Source organism: Salmo trutta, unplaced genomic scaffold (assembly GCF_901001165.1).
Source record: "Salmo trutta unplaced genomic scaffold, fSalTru1.1, whole genome shotgun sequence".
NCBI lineage: Eukaryota > Metazoa > Chordata > Actinopteri > Salmoniformes > Salmonidae > Salmo > Salmo trutta.
The window spans coordinates 494,277-502,496 of record NW_021823456.1 but is presented as its reverse complement, the minus strand read 5'-3'; the positions used below and the strand labels follow the sequence as shown (position 1 = coordinate 502,496).

General features: G+C 44.4%; 1 pseudogene; it reads left to right on the top strand.

The window, feature by feature from the left end:
* The first annotated feature begins 2,978 nt into the window (after positions 1-2,978).
* LOC115191037 (toll-like receptor 6) lies at positions 2,979-7,958 on the top strand (annotated as a pseudogene).
* The last annotated feature ends 262 nt before the right edge of the window (positions 7,959-8,220 follow it).

The window sequence follows — 8,220 nt, the reverse complement described above, 5'->3', positions numbered from 1 at the left end:
GGGACATGGACTCTACAAGGTGTTGAAAGCGTTCCACAGGGATGCTGGACTGTGTTGATTACAATGCTTCCCACAGTTGTGTTAAGTTGGCTGGATGTCCTTTGGGTGGAGGATCATTCTTGATACACATGGGAAACTGTTGAGCGTGGAAAAACCCAGCAGCGTTGCAGTTCATGACACACAAACCAGTGCGCCTGGTGCCTACTAACATACCCCAGTTCAAAGGCACTTAAATAATTTGTCTTTCCCATTCAACCTCTGAATGGCACACATACACAATCCATGTCTAAATATTCTCAAGGCTTAAAAATCCTTCTTTAACCTGTCTCCTCCCCTTCATCTACACTGATTGAAGTGGATTTAATGAGTGACATCAATAAGGGATCATAGTTTTCACCTGGGTTCACCTGGTCGGTCTATGTCATGGAAATGTTTTGTACACTCAGTGTATATCAGGAGTAAGTACTATATATAATTTGTATCTATTATTTGTTGTTTGCATAAACTTGGCCATGAAATGAGCCGCAGCAGCGCAGAACCATCGCTAGACCAACACATGAGACAGCACATTCCTCACTCGCTAGATGAGCAATTAAAGGGCCAGATGCGCAATTTTAAAGGGGAATTACAAACACACACACACACACACACACACATACACACACACACACCAAACAATGGTCTTCTGATGTGATTTAAGCATTGACATGGACTCAGAACATCACATTTAGTTGTTTCTCTACAGTTGTAATTTTGAGAGTTGATAACATAGTGCACTACTTTCTCACTAAGGACCAGGGGAAGAGTTGACAACATAGTGCACTACTTTCTCTTGTTCACTAAGGACCAGGGGAAGAGTTGACAACATAGTACACTACTTTCTCTCTAAGGACCAGGGGAAGAGTTGACAACATAGTGCACTACTTTCTCTCTAAGGACCAGGGGAAGAGTTGATAACATAGTGCACTACTTTCTCTCTAAGGACCAGGGGAAGAGTTGATAACATAGTACACTACTTTCTCACTAAGGACCAGGGGAAGAGTTGATAACATAGTACACTACTTTCTCTCTAAGGACCAGGGGAAGAGTTGATAACATAGTGCACTACTTTCTCTCTAAGGACCAGGGGAAGAGTTGATAACATAGTGCACTACTTTCTCTCTAAGGACCAGGGGAAGAGTTGATAACATAGTACACTACTTTCTCTCTAAGGACCAGGGGGAGAGTTGACAACATAGTACACTACTTTCTCTTGGACACTAAGGACCAGGGGAAGAGTTGATAACATAGTGCACTACTTTCTCTCTAAGGACCAGGGGAAGAGTTGATAACATAGTACACTACTTTCTCACTAAGGACCAGGGGAAGAGTTGATAACATAGTACACTACTTTCTCTCTAAGGACCAGGGGAAGAGTTGATAACATAGTGCACTACTTTCTCTCTAAGGACCAGGGGAAGAGTTGATAACATAGTGCACTACTTTCTCTCTAAGGACCAGGGGAAGAGTTGATAACATAGTACACTACTTTCTCTCTAAGGACCAGGGGGAGAGTTGACAACATAGTACACTACTTTCTCTTGGACACTAAGGACCAGGGGAAGAGTTGATAACATAGTGCACTACTTTCTCTCTAAGGACCAGGGGAAGAGTTGACAACATAGTACACTACTTTCTCTTGGACACTAAGGACCAGGGGAAGAGTTGATAACATAGTGCACTACTTTCTCTCTAAGGACCAGGGGAAGAGTTGACAACATAGTACACTACTTTCTCTTGGACACTAAGGACCAGGGGAAGAGTTGACAACATAGTGCACTACTTTCTCTCTAAGGACCAGGGGAAGAGTTGATAACATAGTACACTACTTTCTCTCTAAGGACCAGGGGGAGAGTTGACAACATAGTACACTACTTTCTCTCTAAGGACCAGGGGAAGAGTTGATAACATAGTGCACTACTTTCTCTCTAAGGACCAGGGGAAGAGTTGACAACATAGTACACTACTTTCTCTCTAAGGACCAGGGGGAGAGTTGATAACATAGTACACTACTTTCTCTCTAAGGACCAGGGGAAGAGTTGATAACATAGTGCACTACTTTCTCTTGTTCACTAAGGACCAGGGGGAGAGTTGACAACATAGTACACTACTTTCTCTTGTTCACTAAGGACCAGGGGAAGAGTTGACAACATAGTGCACTACTTTCTCTTGTTCACTAAGGACCAGGGGGAGAGTTGACAACATAGTGCACTACTTTCTCTTGTTCACTAAGGACCAGGGGAAGAGTTGACAACATAGTACACTACTTTCTCTCTAAGGACCAGGGGAAGAGTTGATAACATAGTACACTACTTTCTCTCTAAGGACCAGGGGGAGAGTTGACAACATAGTACACTACTTTCTCTCTAAGGACCAGGGGAAGAGTTGATAACATAGTACACTACTTTCTCTCTAAGGACCAGGGGGAGAGTTGACAACATAGTACACTACTTTCTCTCTAAGGACCAGGGGAAGAGTTGATAACATAGTACACTACTTTCTCTCTAAGGACCAGGGGGAGAGTTGACAACATAGTACACTACTTTCTCTCTAAGGACCAGGGGAAGAGTTGACAACATAGTGCACTACTTTCTCTCTAAGGACCAGGGGAAGAGTTGATAACATAGTGCACTACTTTCTCTCTAAGGACCAGGGGAAGAGTTGATAACATAGTGCACTACTTTCTCTCTAAGGACCAGGGGGAGAGTTGACAACATAGTACACTACTTTCTCTCTAAGGACCAGGGGGAGAGTTGACAACATAGTACACACCTTGTTTACTTATGTATCTCAAAATTCGGATTTATGAAACTAAAAATGTTTTAATTATGTAACTCCGAATTTTGACTTAGAGTATCTCAACATTCCTAGTTCGTATCTCGACAGAATAGACTGATCAGCGCAGACGGATGTCACACTATCTGACGTCACGTAAGACAATGTATCTTTCCAAGATTGAAGAAGTGTAACATCAAAAAGGAATTTGAACAAAATGGCAACCAAAGTAAAAATCTAAGAATCATTGTGGGAAAAAGAGGATCTTAACAGTGACCCCCAGGCTCTTCCACATCAGGAAACACATAAATACTGGTATCAGAATCACTTTATTTGACAAGTACATTTGCACATAGGCCTACCTGTAATGTAACTTAATGAATAGCTGCTGCCAGCAATAGACAATGTACAAACAGAATACAGACACAAAGTCAACACATAAAACTCTGGAGTAAAGCTGATTGACAGTGAGGATATTTACAGACGGGAAATATCTGCAGACAAGCTCAACTGGTAGAACTGGTAAACTGGTGAACAGCAAACTTTAAAGCTGACAAAGTACTATGTGAAACAATCTAGTTACCTCGTAGCAGAAGAAGCCGTGGCCAGGCAAATGTAAATGTTAAGATTCTCACTTTTACTTTTACACTTTATTTAGACTTTTAATATTACATTTATTTGGTGTTTTTCACATTTTCATGACATTTTTAATCAATTCAAGAAGGCACTAGCACATCTGATCTGTCTCTGTTGCAGGTGCATGATAACAGTTGATTAAGATGAGAAAAAAGGAGAAACCAGCACACTGCTCTTGATGGTATCACTGCTCTTTAATAAGCTTTACGTGTCGACCTCGAGCTTTTGTACTCTGACGAAGTCCTTGAGGCCGATACGTAAAGCTTATTGAAGAGCAGTGATACTATCAAGAGCAGTGTGCTGGTTTCTCCTCAGATAGCTGTATCTATTCATGTGTTAAAGCTACATTCAAAACTTAAAAAACATTTTTTTGACAAGTTTATTAAATTTAACTCTTTTCTTTTCTTCCAGTATGTCTTTACTCTTTTGGCCCATTGCCATCCCTCCTGACAGTCCCACTGCATGCTTCCAGAGGGAGGAGAGAGAGGATTGGACCTGTATGTGTCACTTCAAGACAAGAGAATAAAGAATTTATGCTATCAGAAATCTCAGCAGAGTGCCATCAAATCTGCCCGACGACACCCCAATACCTAGACATTTTCCCACAACACCATCGATAGACTAGATGATGAGGAGCTCACTGGATTAAAACCACATTTGTCTCTTGAAGACAACTCATTGTGTTCTGAGGTTCATATATCCCCGAATGCATTTGTTCACACCACAAAGCTAAATTTTCTGAACGTAACTCCCAACTGCTTGTCAACCATCCTGGATCTCTCGTTTCCTCAACTCCAGATCCTGGACTTTATCAAGCCACCTGTACGACATCTACCGGCTGCCAAGTACGTTTGAAAACCTAACCCATCTTGAATTCCTTGTGCTTGGGAGCACAACTGCTTGTTTCAGTGAACAACACTGACGTTGACCCGTTGTGAAACGTATATCTTTAAAACAACTGGGTTTGGGTGACAGGAAGTGAGCGACAGAGATATGAATCTGGTTCTCTCACCAAACTCAAGTCTCTTCAGGAAATGACCCCTTTAACGTACCATTTTCAAGGACTTCCTGTTGGACTTGAATGAAACACAGACAACAATGCTGAACGGTTGGTTAGGTTATTCCCCAATAACTACAATGTGGTCCTTTTGAGACATTTGGAAGCGATGCGTCTGGTTAAAAATCTCTATCCTTTTATTTAAAAAAAACACTCGGATTAACAGTTCTGTGTAGGTGAAGCTAATAAACAATGTATGACCATCACCACTTCAGGAAGTCCTGTTTGTCAACATCACTTTATAACGAAGACACTCTGGACGGTTTTCAGTTCCCTAGTCAGAACCACTCGGTCAACGGCCGATCAGTCATTGTGAACAAAGTAGCTGAAGGAGCCCATGTTTTTTGTTGTTGTTTTTTTACCCCACAGATAAACATCGGCGTTGACTCTCTATCGCTTTCTCAGATGACATATCTAAAGTTCACAGGGACTGGCAGGAACATCTCTGTAACGTCTGCTTCCAACTCACACTCTCAAACACATAGATCCCCTGAACGCAGCTCACTCTCCAGCTCACTTTCCAGCTCACACTCTCAAACACATAGATCCCCTGAACGCAGCTCACTCTCCAGCTCACTCTCCAGCTCACTCTCCAGCTCACACTCTCAAACACATAGATCCCCTGAACGCAGCTCACTCTCCAGCCCACTCTCCAGCTCACACTCTCAAACACATAGATCCCCTGAACGCAGCTCACTCTCCAGCTCACTTTCCAGCTCACACCCTCAAACACATAGATCCCCTGAACGCAGCTCACTCTCCAGCTCCCAATCACCTGAATTATTATCACCTGTTCACACACCTGTATGTCATTATCACACATTATTTAGTTCAGTTCTTTGCACCCCATCACTGTGAGGTATTGTTTGTTTTGTGACACACATCTTTCAGAGTGATGGGTTTCCAGTGTGTGATTCCTCCAGTGTGTGATTCCTCCAGTGTGTGATTCCTCCAGTGTGTGATTCCTCCAGTGTGTGATTCCTCCAGTGTGTGATTCCTCCAGTGTGTGATTCCTCCAGTGTGTAATTCCTCCAGTGTGTGATAACTCCAGTGTGTGATAACTCCAGTGTGTGATTCCTCCAGTGTGTGATTCCTCCAGTGTGTGATTCCTCCAGTGAGTGATTCCTCCAGTGAGTGATTCCTCCAGTGTGTGATTCCTCCAGTGAGTGATTCCTCCAGTGAGTGATTCCTCCAGTGAGTGATTCCTCCATTGAGTGAGTCCTCCTGTGTATGATAGTGTTTGCCTATTCCCTGCCTGTACTTTAGCCTATTGGATTTCCTGTTATCAACCTATTGCCTGATCTCCCGGACTACGTTACCAGCCTTTTCCCTGTCTGTACTGTTGCCCTTTGTGGACCCCCTGTGTATGACCTTCTGCCTGCCCCTGGACCCAGCTACCTGCCTCCTCCTGTGTATGACCTTCTGCCTGCCCCTGGACCCAGCTACCTGCCTCCTCCTGTGTATGACCTTCTGCCTGCCCCTGGACCCAGTTACCTGCCTCCTCCTGTGTATGACCTTCTGCCTGTCCCTGGACCCAGCTACCTGCCCCTGGACCCAGCTACCTGCCTCCTCCTGTGGTCCTTTACAATAAACACCTGCTGTGCCCTGTGCTTGAAACCATCTCCCTCCAAACTCTCTGCCTAGGAAGTTCCTGAACCTGTGGACAATGCTGAGGACAGCAGAGCTACCTTGAGTGTCCCGGGGCTGGTTTGGAGAGGAAGAGACAGGCGTTCTGGAGCAGTCTGAAAGCTATGCTGAGGACTGCAGACAAGAGCATGGTGCTAAAGGACCTGGCTGCAGATATAGCTGATACATTACCTCTGATGACAGACCAGGGCTGAGCACGGTGCTAAAGGACCTGGCTGCAGATATAGCTGATACATTACCTCTGATGACAGACCAGGGCTGAGCATTGTGCTAAAGGACCTGGCTGCAGATATAGCTGATACATTACCTCTGATGACAGACCAGGGCTGAGCATGGTGCTAAAGGACCTGGCTGCAGATATAGCTGATACATTACCTCTGATGACAGACCAGGGCTGAGCACGGTGCTAAAGGACCTGGCTGCAGATATAGCTGATACATTACCTCTGATGACAGACCAGGGCTGAGCATTGTGCTAAAGGACCTGGCTGCAGATATAGCTGATACATTACCTCTGATGACAGACCAGGGCTGAGCACGGTGCTAAAGGACCTGGCTGCAGATATAGCTGATACATTACCTCTGATGACAGACCAGGGCTGAGCACGGTGCTAAAGGACCTGGCTGCAGATATAGCTGATACATTACCTCTGATGACAGACCAGGGCTGAGCACGGTGCTAAAGGACCTGGCTGCAGATATAGCTGATACATTACCTCTGATGACAGACCAGGGCTGAGCACGGTGCTAAAGGACCTGGCTGCAGATATAGCTGATACATTACCTCTGATGACAGACCAGGGCTGAGCATTGTGCTAAAGGACCTGGCTGCAGATATAGCTGATACATTACCTCTGATGACAGACCAGGGCTGAGCATGGTGCTAAAGGACCTGGCTGCAGATATAGCTGATACATTACCTCTGATGACAGACCAGGGCTGAGCACGGTGCTAAAGGACCTGGCTGCAGATATAGCTGATACATTACCTCTGATGACAGACCAGGGCTGAGCACGGTGCTAAAGGACCTGGCTGCAGATATAGCTGATACATTACCTCTGATGACAGACCAGGGCTGAGCATTGTGCTAAAGGACCTGGCTGCAGATATAGCTGATACATTACCTCTGATGACAGACCAGGGCTGAGCACGGTGCTAAAGGACCTGGCTGCAGATATAGCTGATACATTACCTCTGATGACAGACCAGGGCTGAGCATGGTGCTAAAGGACCTGGCTGCAGATATAGCTGATACATTACCTCTGATGACAGACCAGGGCTGAGCACGGTGCTAAAGGACCTGGCTGCAGATATAGCTGATACATTACCTCTGATGACAGACCAGGGCTGAGCATTGTGCTAAAGGACCTGGCTGCAGATATAGCTGATACATTACCTCTGATGACAGACCAGGGCTGAGCATGGTGCTAAAGGACCTGGCTGCAGATATAGCTGATACATTACCTCTGATGACAGACCAGGGCTGAGCATGGTGCTAAAGGACCTGGCTGCAGATATAGCTGATACATTACCTCTGATGACAGACCAGGGCTGAGCATGGTGCTAAAGGACCTGGCTGCAGATATAGCTGATACATTACCTCTGATGACAGACCAGGGCTGAGCATGGTGCTAAAGGACCTGGCTGCAGATATAGCTGATACATTACCTCTGATGACAGACCAGGGCTGAGCATGGCACCTTTTTCTCCTGTATGATATCATAGAATATGTCATTGTAAATACAATGTGTATGTGTCAGTGTTTCAATAACAATGTGACAACATTTGAATAAAATGTGTTTAAATAATTCTAAGGCCTACTTGTGATTTTTATCAAATGTTTCTCATACCTGAACTTTATGCCTAAATGCCCAAACATTATACCTAAATGCCTAAACATGTCTAAATGCATGCATTATTTATCAGGAAATGTAATGCTGTCCATTAGTTGTGTGTCTAGTATTTCAGTGTTTTATTTAAGGAATTATTTGGTATTTTAATGTGTGACGTTTAACTATAACATTTTGTGCTCTGTTTGCCTTCAATATTATTGAATGGAACGTTTGG